Source organism: Buteo buteo, chromosome 3 (genome assembly GCF_964188355.1).
Source record: "Buteo buteo chromosome 3, bButBut1.hap1.1, whole genome shotgun sequence".
NCBI lineage: Eukaryota > Metazoa > Chordata > Aves > Accipitriformes > Accipitridae > Buteo > Buteo buteo.
Window position 1 is genome coordinate 1,280,237 of NC_134173.1, and position 16,966 is coordinate 1,297,202.

General features: G+C 39.0%; 1 protein-coding gene across 5 annotated transcripts in view; it reads right to left on the reverse strand.

The window, feature by feature from the left end:
- Window positions 1-16,966, reverse strand: part of COBL (cordon-bleu WH2 repeat protein) — a 160,089-nt gene that overhangs the window by 31,267 nt on the left and 111,856 nt on the right. The window lies entirely within an intron of this gene.

Below are 16,966 nucleotides of genomic sequence, written 5' to 3' on the forward strand. Positions count from 1 at the left end.
TTCAACCTCCTCCTCAAAGCGAGGCTAACTTCCAGCTTAGATGAGGTTGCTCAGGACCCTGAGCAGCTGAGTTTTGAAAACCTCCCTGCATGGAGACTCCACAGCCTTTCTGGGAAATCACAAATAATTCCTTGGGCAATGTTTAATGCTTCTCCCCATGAAGAACATTTTTTCCTGCCAAATGGAAAGATTTCTAGCTGCAACTTGTCGCTGTTGCGGTCTTATCCTTTTGCAGTGAATACTAGAGAAGAGTCTGGCTCGCTCTTGCTTTTCTTTCAGATGCAAGACACCATTCCAGTTCTCCTGACCCTTCCCTTGCGCAGGCTGAACAAGCCCTGCCGCCTCAGCACCTCCATGTACCTCTTGGATGCCTTCTGCCAGACTCCGCTGCCTCTGCTCTGGTTTGTCAGTATCTTGTTATTCAGAACTCAAAACTGAACCCGCTTTTGGACAACGGACACAGATGTAGCCTCATGGCAGCCAAGTAAAGGGGAGTAATCGTTTCCCTTGATCTGCTCATCATGCTCTTACTAGTGCAACCCAGCCTGTGGTTCGTGCTTCATCACCGCAAGGGCACGTTGCTGACTCACACAGTCCTGCATGTGACTCCCAGTTCTCACATAATGAGATATTTTCAGCCTCCTTCCTAGTCTTATGCCCCACGCTCATGTTTTCCAACAGGTTCTTTAACTACAGTCATTCTTACTGCACAAAACCTGCTAACAGAAGTAAATCCATTCCTTTACACGCTAGCCCGTAACAAAAATTAGAAGACTCGCAAAGGATGTGTCTCACCAGAGATATCATCAGAAAGGTACATATGGAGTATTATTAGATACACCCTGTGAATCTTCAGCATTTCCACAGTCGATTGCAAGCTAATCACAGTTAATTTAGCTACGCAGATCTACTCTACTACGGTTGAAAAATACATGCAATGTGGACTCATTTAACCTGCCTTACGAATTTGAGGTAGTTAAGCACTTCCCTTGAGGTTAAACCTGTCTGCTGTTAGTTGATATCACAACACAAAAGTATGGTAACTTTTACAAAAGCTTTTTTGGCAATGGTGTTTCCTACACCAAAGGCAATACAAGATAGGATCAAGCCAGGGAGCGGGAACTGAAGCGCATTCCAGTTCCTCCACTGTTTTTCCCATGTACAAGTGACTTTGAAGGTCTGTGCACTGATGTTTGATTTTCCTTTCAAACCTATGCTGACAATTATTGTGAAGTCTCTCTCTCGAAACAACGCTAGGTAAGACTGTCTGCTGGCTCTTCAAAGACTCAGAGGAAACTACCACTTCCAGTAAATGTCTGCTACCCTCTCCCATTTCAGACCTTTATTTTTACCACCTGCCAAAGAAGCAAAGAAAAATTTCTGAACTAATGCAACGCAGTTTTTCAGACGGGAAAATTAACATATTGGACTTTATTATCCCCATTTCTTTCCCACAATCCTTTCTTCAATGACCGCAAAAGCCTCTCTGACCTCTGCAAAGCCCATTTGACCTAGAATGCTGCTGCTATTGCTAAACTGCTTTTCATCCTCTCCTTTTTGGCACTCTCTCGAACCTACTAGTTCCTTGCTTTTATAAAAGCCTTGTTTGGACGCTCTGACAACGCTACACCATAGCCAGTAACCAGCCTTCCTTATTCGAAGGGATCAGATGTCACAAAAGTGACACGAAGAGCAAAACGCTCTTTGACAGGAACAGGACTGTGTGCCGGAGCAGACCTGACCTCGCTTAACTGGAGAACATTGCCACTTGGCTTAGAGAAGGAGAGATTTTAAGTCAGTAGTGCGAGTTGTTCATTTCCTTCTGTACACAGTGAAGTATGACGGGGACACTTTCACACCAGTGCCTGGCGTTCACTATCTGAGGTTAACACCAAGCTAGGACAACTCACAAAGCGCTTTCCTGGCTCCAGTGGGTTCTTCACTTTGGCGTGAGGAGAGGGGCAGCCTGCTCAATCCATGCAGGTCAAAGAGACTATGAACAAGCAGACAATGTAGGTTAGAGGAGCAGGATGACATGGAAATATATTTAAGAGCATATAATAGATAGCTCCAGACTTGCACTTCATAAATCACCATGTGTAACACTGGTAACGTGCCGTGATCAATAATGGTGCTCTTCGGAGGCCTTTGCGGGAAAGGAAAATCTAGATCTAAACCCAGAGACTGCCCAATATAATGAGCCTGGTGAAGAAATAAACCGCTCTCCACATTTTGCTGGGAATTATTAGTCTTAAGTGATAGATTTTGGCAATCTGCATCTTTTACAGAGGTGGTCGGCTACCGTTCAAGCAGACTGCAGAATCTAAACAAATGGACTGTGAAGGTGATTTTCATGAGCCACCTTAGAGAACACACTCTATAAAATTGCCTGAAAAGTGTATGTGGTGTAACCATTAAAACCAGAAATTATTAGTGCACCTATGCAATAAAACAATGTTTTATTAGGTAATTTTTCAGACCACAGAAAAAAGGCAATTTGCTCAACTTTTCTTTTTAAATTTCATCATCTTCCCCGCCCTGTGCACTCTGTTCTATCAGTTCTCTTCCTTAGTTTGTCTGTTAACAATTCCGTAAAATCTCTACTACAGTTTCTTATTTCTAGGATAATCCAGGGGAGAAAAACATAAAAAACTTTTGCATTGTAATTATACTTTCCATCCCCAGAGACTAGCTGCCAGCAAACTCAGCAAAGAAGAGACAAAAAGACCCAACCCTAAACCAAACACACATATACATACATACATACACACACACTTGGGGGATTTAAGAGCTCTTTCCATAATACAGAGACACCATTCCACTCACAGCTGTGTATTTATTTCTGATTAAAAGTGATTTAAAAGTTAGGAAGTGTGGAAGGGAATAAGGTCAATGTGTAATAAGTTATCTATTACTGAAACCATTAGGTATTACACACAAAAATAAAAAATTTTGAACAGTAACTTTCAATTTATGGGGACAAAGTATACTCACCTTGGGCATACGAGCACTTCTATCGAGAACTGCTGCACAAATGAGAAAAAATAGTTTTATTACCTTCCTAACAATGCAGACTTACTAGGCAGTAATGGCAACAAATACTAGTTTTGCTTAATACCAAAAGCTAAGAGTGAACTCCAGGCTGGAGTAGTGGTTAACAAAATGGGATTTCATCACACTTGCAGGTTTTTTCTTATCTATCCTCACAGGACCTCAGTCCATTCAGATCTGTGATGTTGCCCTTCAGTTCCCCATCAGCGCATCCATCATTTTCCCTTACATCATCTTCTATCTTTGTATAGGATAGTATCTATAGTATCATCTGAAGTCAGACAGAGCCCTGAGAAAATTAAATGTTTCATGCGCAAACCACCTGTCTAACTTACAATTAGGACGGCACAAAATAACTCTGTTTAATTGGCCAGAACATGCTTCAGCCAAACCACCAATAACGTAAATACCTTCGCAGAAGATTTTCAGCAGCTAGCTCCAGATTTAGATATGAAAACATTTTCATACAACTCTGTGCTACAAAGACACAAAGCTCTACTCTGACCTCTTTAGATGTACATTAACTGCCTCCTCTTGGACCTCCTGATCAATGGAACACCTGCTTCCCTCTCCAAAGTTCAAGCAACAACAGGCTTTCAATACACTTTGGCTGGTGGTTTACTTTGGCCATTATATTTCCAGAAATATTTTAACCTAGAAAAGCATGCCCCTCTTCTGAATTTAGTTATCATACATTTTACTGCACATTTGCACTCGATTACTCTGCTATCTTATTTCTCATAGCTGTAAGACATCCGATGATGTCAACAGAAGTATATACCTGGAGAGACTGCTTGGAGTACCCGAACACTCCTCACCACCGAGACATTTTGCCTTCTGAAACTGCCCAGTGAAAGAAAGAATTACTCTTGCGGAGAACAAAACTGAGGACCAGAGTGCGCTAAGTACCTCCCCGAGGCTCTCGTGCGATAACCTCCGCAGGGGAATTGTACCATTCTCCAAGGACATTTCCTAGGCACTCTGAAGACCAGACCCCCGTGCTGGGACGAGGGCAAACCGCGGGCAGTGAGGCCAGGAGAGCGTGTTCCAAGCACGCTCCCCACCGCCACCACCGCCAGGCACCCTGGGGTTCCGCTAGCAGCAGCGAGCTGCAGACACGCTGCAGAGCCCATAAAGGCAACTGGTTGTATGGAAGGATGGCAGGAGACAGACTTGTTTTCCAGCAACACAGACGTAGCCAAGAAATCCCTGCATGGGGCAAGAACCAAAGGCAGGGTATCAGGAAGACTTCAGGCTCTAGCCATGAGGTTACCTGAATTTTCAGCAGCACACACTGATGCTCTCCCTGGGAGCCTAGTAGAGGGGGAATATTGGACAGGTAGAGAATAAAGTGCTCATGGAGGAGCTCTGCTGCCATGCTGCTCCTCCTCTTTGACAGCAGATGGACTAGATCAGATTATTTCAGACATAAGCAGAGATGGGAATACTTAAGTGAGAGCTGAATTTGGCCCGCTCTTTCATAGTCCTCTTGTGAAGTCAATTATCTCATCAACTGTGCTTTGCCCTGGGGCTCTCCTTCTCTATTAACTTGAAATACCAGGAGGAAGAAATGCAAACATGCAAGAGTGGTAACTGGATGTTATGCTCTGTACTGATTTGCGGATAGTAAAATGTTAATGGCAGTGTCATCTCTGGTGCTAGGGTGAACAGTAGCCTGACGCAAGAAATGGGTCATCATCTGAATGATGACTTGGAATGAATTTTCCCCTTTCATATTTTGCCCTGTTAGTATCAGATCCTGCTTCCACCTCAGCAGCTGGGTTTTGCCACTGACTTCAATGGGAGCAGGATCGGACCGCTCACTGATTAAAATGCAAAGCTGCAGGTATCTCCTGCATGGGATGAATCCCCACAGGGAAAATTTGTCTGCATTTTTATTCATGTGAAGCATTTTAAGGCTTTCATTTACACAGTTCATTCAATAATAATGTGCATGCCGTATAATGGGGTACCTGATTAAGCATGCTTAAGTGCTTTGCTGGAGCAGGGCCATTTCTAGAATTTGAAGGTTCACTATGATCATACCCTCAAAACAGACAAGCTAGTTTGGGGAATTTTTCACCTGAGTTAATGGGCTTAATTAGGATCAGCATAAAAGGTCATTCTTCCTACGGGAAATTTGGAAATGTCTTTTGAGTTTCTTTCTTTTTAGCCTCAGTTCCTACAGAAATTAGGTTGAGAAGGTCACACTGCTGTAGGTTTCTAAGTCTGTCCATGAAACCCTCCAGTAACTTTTAAACTGCCTGCCAACTTCTCCTGAATTAGTCAGGAAGGATAACAGTCTGAAGTTCAGTTCCAAAAGTTTCATAAAGAGGTAGAAGGGCAGAGCAAGGAGACTTTCTTCATATATGTGCTGACATAAAGGCTCATTCTGTATTTAATCTACCAGGGATACCTGAGGGAAGGATGCTATGAACAACAGCAAAGCTTCAGCCCAGAGCGTGGTGGGGTTTAGATACCAGAGAACTGAGTCATTAATGCAGAAGTCCAAAAGAAATGCTTAAGGAATTACTCGATAGGGTCTAGGGGAGGAGAAGAAGAAAACAAAGAAGAAAAAAAAAAAAGGGGGGGAGGGTGGATTCCCAAATCCTAGCATCCATTTTGGTTTTGAAAAGCAAGAAGTTGAAGCTTCTGGGATTTTCTCGTCCACCTATTTTTTCCCTTTTTTATCCATTATTATCCCTCTATTATCCTTTTTCTTTCCCCTTCTTATCCCTAACAAAAAAAAAAAACCCAAATGTAGAAAGAGGCACCTCTTCTTTTAAACTCCAAAGAACCAGTTAATTTATTTTTCCTAAAAACGCTACACAAGGATTGTGTTTGGAATTTTTAGCAGGTGTGACTGGCCACTGTTCCACTTTGTATAGTACAGTTTGTACAGTAATGCTCAAACATTATCTTTATTCTCCTGATTGCTCATAATTTCAGCATTATAAAACTCTCCTCTCACCTTAGAGTGCCTCCTATCAGACCAGCACAGAATCAAGCTGGTGGTTTCTTATTACTCTTCACATTACACCATGTAAGTTTAAAGACTTCTGTCTCCATTGCTTTCAGTCTGCTAATTTTCTCACAGGCATTAATTTAGCTCTGTGGAAAAACCGCAAGGAGTTTCTCTGTGTAAGGATTTTTTGTGTAAAAAAAATGCAATCAATACATTGCCAAAGCCTTGTATCATGAGAACAGTGGCATGTACCCTGAAAGTGAAGAAAAGCCTTTTTAGTACAATTTGTGTCCTTCACAAGAGCAGACTGAAGACAAATGATTTTATTTGAGGAACATCTGAATCCCATTGATTAGCTTGATGAATACAGTGCAGGAAAGCTGCCAGGTACAGAGGAAGCTGGGCATGTCCACAAGGGAGTGGAGCAAACAAGCAAATTACAGTATATGCATGCTTTTTTTTTTTTTTTTAAACCAAATGTTTTCATTTGGGAAACTTGGACACTTAAACCTCTAAGTTTCTTTAACTGACTGGTCAGTTAATCAGCATATTCTTCTAATTTTCTGAAAGCAAGCAGAGAAGGGTTTTAAAAGTAAAAAAATTATATTTTTAAGTTATAAATAATCAATAAAATGTTCACATACATTATGTTTAATTGAAGTAAGATTTCTTCTGGTGAAAAAAAAAATAAATCTTTCCTCTTTTTGGGGAGAAAGCAGGATAAATTTTACCTGGTAAACAAGAATCGTGTCACTCCTGAGCATCAATGTAACATGTCTGAGACACTGGTAGTACCCAAAAAGGGTTTCAGAATAAAACCAAAATACCAATGCATTTGTGCAATAGTCCCCGAAGTAGTACCTACTTGCAGCAGCAGCAGGAATTGATACAGGCTGGCCCTGCTACAGCCCTTAGCAGTCCACTGTGAGGCTTTCTGTAGAGCAAGTCAAGTGTAAGAGTCTGTTTAGCTTCCAAAATGCTCCATCTCTTATGAGTAAAAGTCAAGTAAAGAAAGATCTTACCTTGAACTTAAAGCCAGTAGATTAGTTTTTCTTACAGTCTTTATAATTCTTATATAATTCTCCATAACTCTTATAATTTAAGAAATGTAAGAATTCTTAAATTCTTACATTCGAGTCTTGACTGTTACACATATAGACACACCTTATAAATAGAGCTATTGCACGTTTTCACTTAGTTAAGAAAAAATGTTGAAAATATTTCTCCATTAATTTTCATGTTTTTACAAACTGAAAAAATATTTTCCTTTTCAGTTTTTAACTTCTTGTCAAGTAAAAAAATTGAGGAAAGAAAAAATCATGGGAGAGAAAAGAAGAAAAATGTTAACCTACATGTTTAAAAATAAGATATCAATAATAATTTTCATTAGATGCTTGAAGTGAAAAAATTAGTTGTTTTGTTTGTTTGCTCTAACAAGTAGATACTCCTTTACCAGTCCTTCACTGTTTATGGGAGGTTACCATATATTTTAGCAACTTTACTTTCACCTTTTAATCACTACAGTCTTAAAAGAAAAAAAAAATTTGTCTGTCGTAGCCTCCTTTCTCATTCTTTCCTCAGTCGTCTTTTGGTTTAGGTCTTTGTCCTCCATTACACCCCACCTTTGCTTATGGTACAGTAGGTTGGAAAGTACTTCTTTTATCCATGCCAGGAACCAATTATGGAATCCACAAAAGGAGCTGACAAAAGAGACTGTCTCTGCTCTCAGCCTTTTGCTCCCTCAGGCCCTCAAACCCAGAAGTGAATGTGCATGGCCAGAATTCTCAATTTCTTAGAGGAAAGCAGGCAGGCATTTTAGTCAGTGTTTACTGACTTAGAAGTGGTAATAGGAAAAGCTGAGTATGAGCATCTCGAAGGATGGACAAGCACTTTGGTATGGGTGTTACCACCTACCTAGAACAGAGAATTAAAAAATTTTCAACAGTTTGCTTTCTGTAGCTGCCTGTGCATCGCCTGCATTTGAATCAGTAGGATCTCGCACTATAAATTTCAATGCCATTTCCAATACCAACCTTCCAGTTTTGATTTGGCTCATACATAATGTGTAAATCAAGCATAACTTCAAATTCTTACCCAGGATTAAAGTTTTCACACACTCCACTCACATCATGTGCATTTATATGGCTGGACACCGATGTTTAGTCCAGCTTGTTACTGATAAAACATGTCTCTATTTGTATAGGCGTGAGGATTTCTTCATATTCCACTGTTCAAGCGCAACACAGTATGGTTAAGATGCCACTCACTTATTAAAGGTACAGCTCACATAGTTAAACTGCTCTTACTTTGACTAAGGAAGAGGAAACCAGGGAATTTGGTTTCACTTAGAATAAACATTCACAGTTTATCCACAGACCACTTGGACTGCAGAGCTGGGCTGCAAGGGAACTGGAAGAGAAAAGTCTTTACATTTAGTCAGGATGGGAAATGTGAAGCTAAGGTTTATTCCTCTATGAAATAGGTAAATAACCAGTTAAAAACCTAAATATCAGGAAATGAGGCTAGAAAAACTATTTGACTCACAGGAGTCCAGTCCCATACTTAATGTAACCAGAAAATATTTTGTTATATTCAAAGGAATTGTTCTCCCTTACAGTAGGACTCACTTCTGGCTCAAAGTCTGCAAAATCACAGGTATTATTTCCAATACAGGCAGGCAGCAGAGCGAACACATAAGTGAATACAAAATACCTCCTTTCCAACTGGTGTTACCTTTACCCAGAACTGAGTCTCCTTCTTCAGAACTTTCTCAAGGCATGAGAAAATGAAGCAGATCTGGCAACTCAAATTTACAATTTTCGTATTAGAATTGAACAGGAGAAAAAATATCTTCCATGTTCAAGGAACATTCAAGGCATATAAAGGACTCAGTAGTTGATACCTATTCGGAATGTTATCAACATCTAAAGTAGTTCATTCTTGCTACTGGGCTTGATCCTTTCAACAGCCATTTCCACTTGAATTCAGAACATCACAGAAGAATATGCAATAAACAAGGAATAAAGCAGCCGATTCTTGCATAGAAAAATACAAGATCACCTTCTCCCTTCTCCATCTCAGCAAAAATCAGCAGAGTTTATTATGTGTAAGCTCTTCTGGATAAATAAAGAATTAATTAGGTCACTTTTTGTTCTGTCAACTTCTTACGAATTTTAAGTGGACTTCTCTAGTCATACAGGTGCTATACAGAAGCTTATCTGCATACTATACATGAGATACCTGAATAAAAAATGCATAAACAGGGACAGCAAGTTTGTCTCACTGACCTTGAGGGGGGAGTTCATAGTTTTGCAATGACATTAGAAAACAACATGGCTGTAATTTTCGAGGGATGGAATAAGTTACATTTTGTCTTCTAAAATAACATGTATTTTAGTATGGAAAGTTAAATGGTGCCTACTGCATGTACTAAATATATATTGAGAGTCATGGTAGTGACTGGAAGCCAAGTTCGGAAGACAGAACTGCCGTCTTATGTACGCACACAGAGCCCAACTCTCATGAAGAGGCACTTTTATACTGGGATGGAACAATAAAGAGGGCTTAACGTGGCTGTAAACATAAATGATGAATGTATGAGAATCATGAGCACAGAGTTTACTTTACAAATGCAGAATACAGGGACAGATGATGGGCATATAATGGATTGCATGGCCATATGTTTAATAAATAAATGCATCATAGGCCTCTGCAATTCATCATACAATTTGGACTGGATGATTTCTCTACCAATCACTCTCCCTTGGCACTTATTTGAGCAATCTAGATGCCACAGACAGCTTTAAATAGTTCCAGGTAAAAATGAACAAAAAAAGAAATAATTCCTTTTTCCATTCATATATTTAGAATATTCTCTCCATATTTTACCTGCCCAGAATAATTTTCAGTTCTGGACCAGTAGCACCTTTTCTAAAGATAAAAATGGAATGAGTTCAAAGTTTAGTATTCTACAGCCTTGTCACTGGAAAAGAAAAAAATCCAGCTGCTCAGTGAGAAAGACAACATTCATTTCAATCCTCAAAGATTTCAATCCTAAGGCAAAAAAAAAAAAAGAAAGCATTACATGTAGAAAAGACATTTACAGACATTTGGAGAGTCTCTGAATCCTAGATTTTAGTCTCTGAATGACTGAATTGCTGGTAATGAAGTCATTTGCCTGTGAAAGAGGATGGATACTAAAACAGTCTGCTCATGCTTTTAAAATGCTAAAACTCAAGCTGATAAACCTTTCTAGCAGAATGTGTCTCTCTATATCGGCACTAAACGTGACCTACTCCTATGCACTTGTTCTTAATCACGCACACCAGCCACATGCACTAATTTCCACACCTTGGACACAGCTGCCAGAAATATACAGGCAAAATCTATGCAATATAATAGTCAACCAAACATGCCACCACCCTTTCCAAGAATGCGTACAGTAAAAATTTGAGCTTACATCTGGAAGGTGCCATCACCGCGGCATCACCGGCAAATATGATTTTATCTTCGTTTTCCTACTTGTGATTAAACTGATAAAAAAAATATCTAGAAAAAAATTTTATTTTTCTTTTTTAGTTGCTGAACAAAACAACTCAGTAAACTAATTTTAATTTTATGGCATTCTTAAAGAGATGAAAATCTTTGTACAAGCACGATACCTGTTGGCTTAAAATTCACCTTCAGCATTATTCTTACTTGCTACCTACTGCAGATATGTGGGGACCTCGGCTCCCTCTGGTGGTCAACATAAAAAAAAGTTTTATGAGGCCTTCAGTAAAATCTGTGCACCAGGAAGCTTAACCTGTTTCTAATTCACTGGATTTCGTAGGCGTTGAGCACATTCATCAGGTATCAGAACGGGTTTAATCATAAATCATACATCTGTCCTTATTTCCTAAGAGCACTGAATGTCACTGACATTGGAGTCATAAATCAAAACAAACTCCAGTATTACAAGATATCTATGCGTTTACTTGTCCTCCTGAAAGGGCTCAATATGTTTTCCAATTTTGGTTTTTGTTTGTTTGTTTGTTTTTCACCCCAGATGTCTTGCAGGAAGGACAGTATTTGAGCAATGCTGTTTAGTAGTGCAGATAAATCCTGTAAAATACTAAATGTGTTTCTTACTAACTCTGGTAAGAGCGTTTTTGTGAAAAATTGTAGTATAGTAGTCAATTTGTTACCAACTTCTCCATGTCATTCTCATTACACTTCTAATGTCTCCATGGTTAAAATAAAAGGACTAAAACCAAGCCAATGTCCTTTCATATCACTGCTAACCCAAGACTCCATCGAACTGACCTAAACTGACATTTCTTCCTCTCATTGAAGATGACAGAAAAACTCTCCTTCTCTTCCAGAAGCCAAATCGAGGCAACGTCAGAAATCCTGGGTCAAAGCCTGGAACAAGCAGGGATTCCCTCCCCAACTGTAGGTCGGCACTGAGCGAGTGCTCGTGAACCAAACTTCCAGAGAGTTCACGCTCCCATGATCACACTTTGCTTAAACACTTTACCCCCTTGCACGCACACTATTAATGAATTAACAGTTGTGAAACAGAGCATCTATGCAATTCCGCTGAATAGATGTGGATTTAATGAGTGTCACTGAAAGTTCTTTCCCACACTGTGTGTAGTAATGGGAGTTTTAAACAAGTTAATATTATAAGTATAGTTTCTTATAATTAAGATGATTTCTTGTAAAGATGAAGTAATTTTTTCTTCTTTTAAGTTCTCTTTAATACTAATATGTACCTGGCATTTATGAAATTGTAAGAAACAAAGGATATGAGCTAGCATAAGCAAGGAATTTTTTTTTAAATTCAGAAAGGCAGAGCTAGCTAGCTTAAACCAGTATTAAAATACTTTAAATAGGAATTTCACAGAAAATGTTGATTCCCACAAACATATTTTTAGAGGCAATTTTGCATTTTAATAAAAACCCCCAGTAAATTAAGCACACCTAGGGCTTTTGAGAGTTTCAGCAGACCACCTGAAAAGAGAGAGCTTTTCACAGCAAACTTGTCAGCTACATGGAGAGGGGTCATAGCTGGATTCCTTCAAAGCAAGGAAACTTTTTCATCAAAAATGTAATTTTGTTGAAAACTCGAGCCTCCTTTAAGCTAAACTGGTGTCAATGTGAAGAACTGCTTTTGCAATACACTGTACTTCTACATTTTACTCAATACAAACCCCTTTGTTTCACCACTTCATTATTCCATTTTTTTACGAGTCTGAACTCCACATGGCATGTAACTCTATGGAGTTACAAATAGGATGTAAACAGAGTAATGAGAATGTGTAAATTAGGTTCTTAATCTTCACATTGTGAACACCTACTATCTTTTTTTTTTTAAGGGAAGACTTATAATTAAACCATTGTCCTGTCTTCAGAAGCTATTACAAAGTACTGGCAGTGCAGAGAGTTAAATTCTACTCCACTTTTATTAGAAGACCCTTAGGTTATTAAGTATACTTTCCGAAGCATCACTTAAAACTTATTAACTACATGTCATATTTGTATTAAAACCCGTCAAAACCCTTTTTAGTCATGTTTCACGTTATCTGTAGGAATGCTTTGCTTTCTTATTCTCCATTTTGCCTACCTGGAAAGGATTCAAGATGAACATGATTATTTGCTTGAGGGTAAAGCAATAATTCCTCATCATTTAAATTAGAGTTATGTATTGCAACTCACTCATTTAAGTAACATAAATGTCTTAAATCACAGTACATGTGAGGTCAGAATAGTTCTGGGTGCGTGCAGCATTGCAACCCAGAAAATCTCTGTTTATAGTTCAGAATGATTAAAAATACATGTCTTGTGGGCCATTCACATGAAGAACTTTCTTCAGCACACAGAAGTTTTTGGTAAGTACAGTCCTATAGCTGATATTTATTTTTAACTCACTGGCTATTCCTAGTACAACTGTAAAAAGGAGACCTGCGGAATGAGACTTATCTTGAGCAAACAGTGTTTGCATCTTTTGTTACAGAAATAGAACACACACCTTGATTTCCACAGGATGTCTCCAGCATCAAGATAAAATTACTCCTGCTAAGCATCAGGATGAAAGCAGAAGTAAAGCCTATGAATCAGTGCATTTGGTACTGGTTCTTAGTACTCCTTTTAGGCCCCTTATAGATTCAACAGATCTGTTTCTTTTTTTTTTCTTGGCAACTTGATTGATAGCCAAGATATAGAAAGAATCTTGCACTTCAACTTGACTAGGCCATGCCCAGTTCCAGTTTCGTTCCAAAGGAACAAAACATATGCAATGAAGGAAAAATAGAACATATTAGAGAATGTAAAATGTTATTCCTAGGCTAACAGAAAAAAACCAAAACATGTTTTTAGGAAGTTTTCATTAAATCTTTAGACAGTATTGAAAGTAAGACACCCCGTCCCCAAACCACACTCTTTGAAACACCAAATCAAATTAAACCATGGCTCACAATAAAAGAAAATCTTTTGAAAAAGAACAGACAAATGTACGGATAATCTTTCTGAGGCTGACATACAGATTTATATAACACAGCATTCAGTTCTGCAGCGTACATATCACAAATGAGTATGAACCACAGCCAAAAATAATCAATAGTAATTAAAAGAGAATGTGCGAGTTCAAAAAGAAAGGAAGCCAAAATCTCAGTCAGAAAAAAAAGGTTCTTTTCCAGCAGGGGAGGAAGGAAGGCAACAGAAGAATCAGGGTAGCAGAGGCAACAGGAGGTTCAGAGGTATGAAGGTCATAGGAAGAGGCAAGGTCTGTCAGACGCGCTTGGTATATGAAGGGAATGATGCACAACAGTAAACTGTTGGGGGAAAAGAGTAAAAGGATAAAATTATAAATATTGTGCAGGTCAGACAGCAGAACGGCTAGCATGCTCAGTAACGTTAAAGAATCAGATGCCCAAAGGAGGTACAGGTGTGTGGGCACATGTATTAAAATTCAGAATCCCACAGATGCTCTGAGACTAACTCCCTGGGTTCATGTATAAGCTAACTCAATCCCAACAGCACAACACGTACTGACATGCAGCATGTCTATGAATTCTGCTTTACTTGGCCTGAATTTTAATTCTCCAGAAGGTACAAGATAGACGATATTGGAAATTCAACTTCATTCTTTAGCCTCAGATCAGGCTGGATGAGTAAAAGCAATGTTGGTGGTATATGTCTCCTAAGTCACACTTGCAAGTTTTCTTGCTTTAAAGACTGTTTCTAAGAAAGAAAAGGCTGGGTCACTTGACAGATGCTTTCTGAGGCAGCGCACTATGACAGGCCAGCAAAATTCCCTGCCTAGCAGCCCGCAGTTCTAAATTAATTTAGAACCACATGTAAGAAAATGTAGTTTCCTCTCTGTGAGTTTCTCTACCTATTTTTGCTTCAGGTTAACGAGGTCCAACCCTTAGAGACTATCCCTAATGACTGTGAAAGACTAGATATCTATCTATGGTGACTGAAGAAATATGACCAAATTGCTTGTGAAACTGTCACAGCTTTTGTCAAGTGGCTTGTATTACCTGTTAATGTATCAATGATATAATGAAAAACATTAAAAATTGGGTATGGGGACAAGGCTCCTTTCTGTTCTCCTGGTTCCTTAAAATTAACCTGGTATTATCCATTGACTAGTAGTATACATGCCATCTATACAAAATAACTGGGAACTGCTTACACCCACTCCTTCACCCCTTCCAAACTGTCTGGTTAAGTGATGATTGATTATTTTGATCTATAGTTAAAAACAAACCACACTTTCAAATTGTGATTTCACTTCTTTAAAGACAGAACACTTTCCAAAATTTAAAAATCCATCAGTTGTCAAGCCCTTACCCAGTGCAAACCCTGAGTTCACTAGTACTTTATCCAGTGCCAGTGAAGAATTTAACTTCAGGATCTCATTCTACAAGAAGGTGAATTGTTTATTCTTTTTCAAACAGCTTTTAATTTCTTACTGCATTTCTTAATGATAGTTCATAACAAGCCAAATAAAGGGCTAATCATAGAGGTTCACAGGAATATTGCATTTACTCTAATGAGCTAGTGAAAACAATTCAAGGCAGCATGTTTTAGTTGCTCGTCTAGGTGCAGCAATCTTTCAATATGAGCATTCTTTACCTGAGATAAGTAGCACAGAGATTACTATTGACTCATTTATTGGGAACTTCACAAGCTGTGTGACATAACCAAAGACCATGCAACAGAGGTGACAATCTCCATTTCTGCATTCCCAAAGCGCAGTCAATCTTAGAATCACAGCCCACGAACAATCTGATTAGTAAGGTAAGGAAGGAGAAAGGATCCCATAAACGTATCATTTTAGACATGCACACAATATGCAGGTAAGGGTCTGCCAGACCAAAAGTTAAGAGGAAAGGTCATGTAATGAGAATAAAAAGATTAAAGAGCAAAAACTGTGAGGAACGGTTGTACTCTTGTTTGTGGAAGAGATCCTTACCATCAGAGCCAGAAAAGTCCAAGTATCTTACTGAAGGCCCTATTCACGAATGACTTATACTCCACATAAGTTTGGAAAACTCCGTGAAGAGCAATTACCGCCGTCCTCTATGAAATGAAAATTCCTCTACACGGGTTTCCCAGAGCACAATGGGACAACTGTGTGTTTGCTGAGAAGGAATGAGGGGTGAGGCACGGTGCCTCACAGACAGTGGCAGATTGTAAGGAACAAGAATTTAAACTCCACATGATCACAGAAATTTAATTTCTGAATGGGAATCTCATCTTGTGAAAGACAAACTGCTGCTGACAGTCACCCACTCAGCAAAGGAAGACCACAATCCTCATCAGAGAAAGCTGTTTTGAGAGCGATTTCAGAACAAATACGCCTTTCATCACTAGCTGGCATCAGTAGCTCATCCTCCTTCCCACCTTGTTCTATGAAAAAACACATTTACTGAGGTTAGAGCTAGGAAGAGTGAAAATTTTGTTCTTCTTTGAATCTACCGCCAAAGTCCTATTTGCACTGCTTAAGGCATTCTCAGGCAATAAAAAACATCATTGCAAAACTCTGTTCTTACACTGCTCAATTGCTACAGTATCCAAGCGCCTTTCAGAACAGCATTAGGCAATACAATTAGCATCTGTCATATGTGCTACTTTCTCTCATGGGTATATCTACACACATTTCTCTTATGTAAATCTATACACCTATCTTTAGGTAGAGCACAGCATAATTATAAAGCTAAACTTGTCCCTCTCCAACACTGATGCTTTAAGTCTAAAATATGTACCCACTACACACTATTCTTTTGCTCTCAGTAAACTGAGGATAATAAAAGCTCATGTTATGTTTCCATGTACAAGTGAATCAAAGCCTTTTGACTGGGATATTGTGTTTGTTTAAGAGCAAATGATCAGGCTGATAAAATCAGGGCTACAATGATTAAAGGGTATTTGATCACCAAGGTAGATCAGGAAAGCATTGCAAAATAACAGTGGTAGAAACTCAAATGCAAAGAAGGCCACAACAGATTTTTAAGAAAAAACCCCAAAACATTGTAGGCAAGCTGATGGTATCCAGCAAAAAAAAGAGAAGATTTTAAGTATGATATGATTTCTGTGTATATGCTGGTAAAAATGAATTAGGGTTAATCCTCAATAAGATTCAGGTTTTCTGTTAGTATGGATCTCCTTAATTTCCTTCTCTCCCTCCCAACAAAACTTGTCAATCTGCATTTCCTCAGCACAGATTTGAAATATAATGCTTCAGATTCAGCTGGTATCCAACACCAAACACACAACATTAATGTATCAGAGTTAACTGCTACCTGCAGAATAATTCCAGTCAAGAAAATCTCCTGGAAAAAGATCTTTAGTCAAATGAGCAGCTAATGGAGACATTCCCATGGTTAGGAGACACCCTCCTAACCTTCAAAGGAAGTGTGTCCGTGAGATGCCTTAACGTGCAGATCTTTGCTGCCTTTA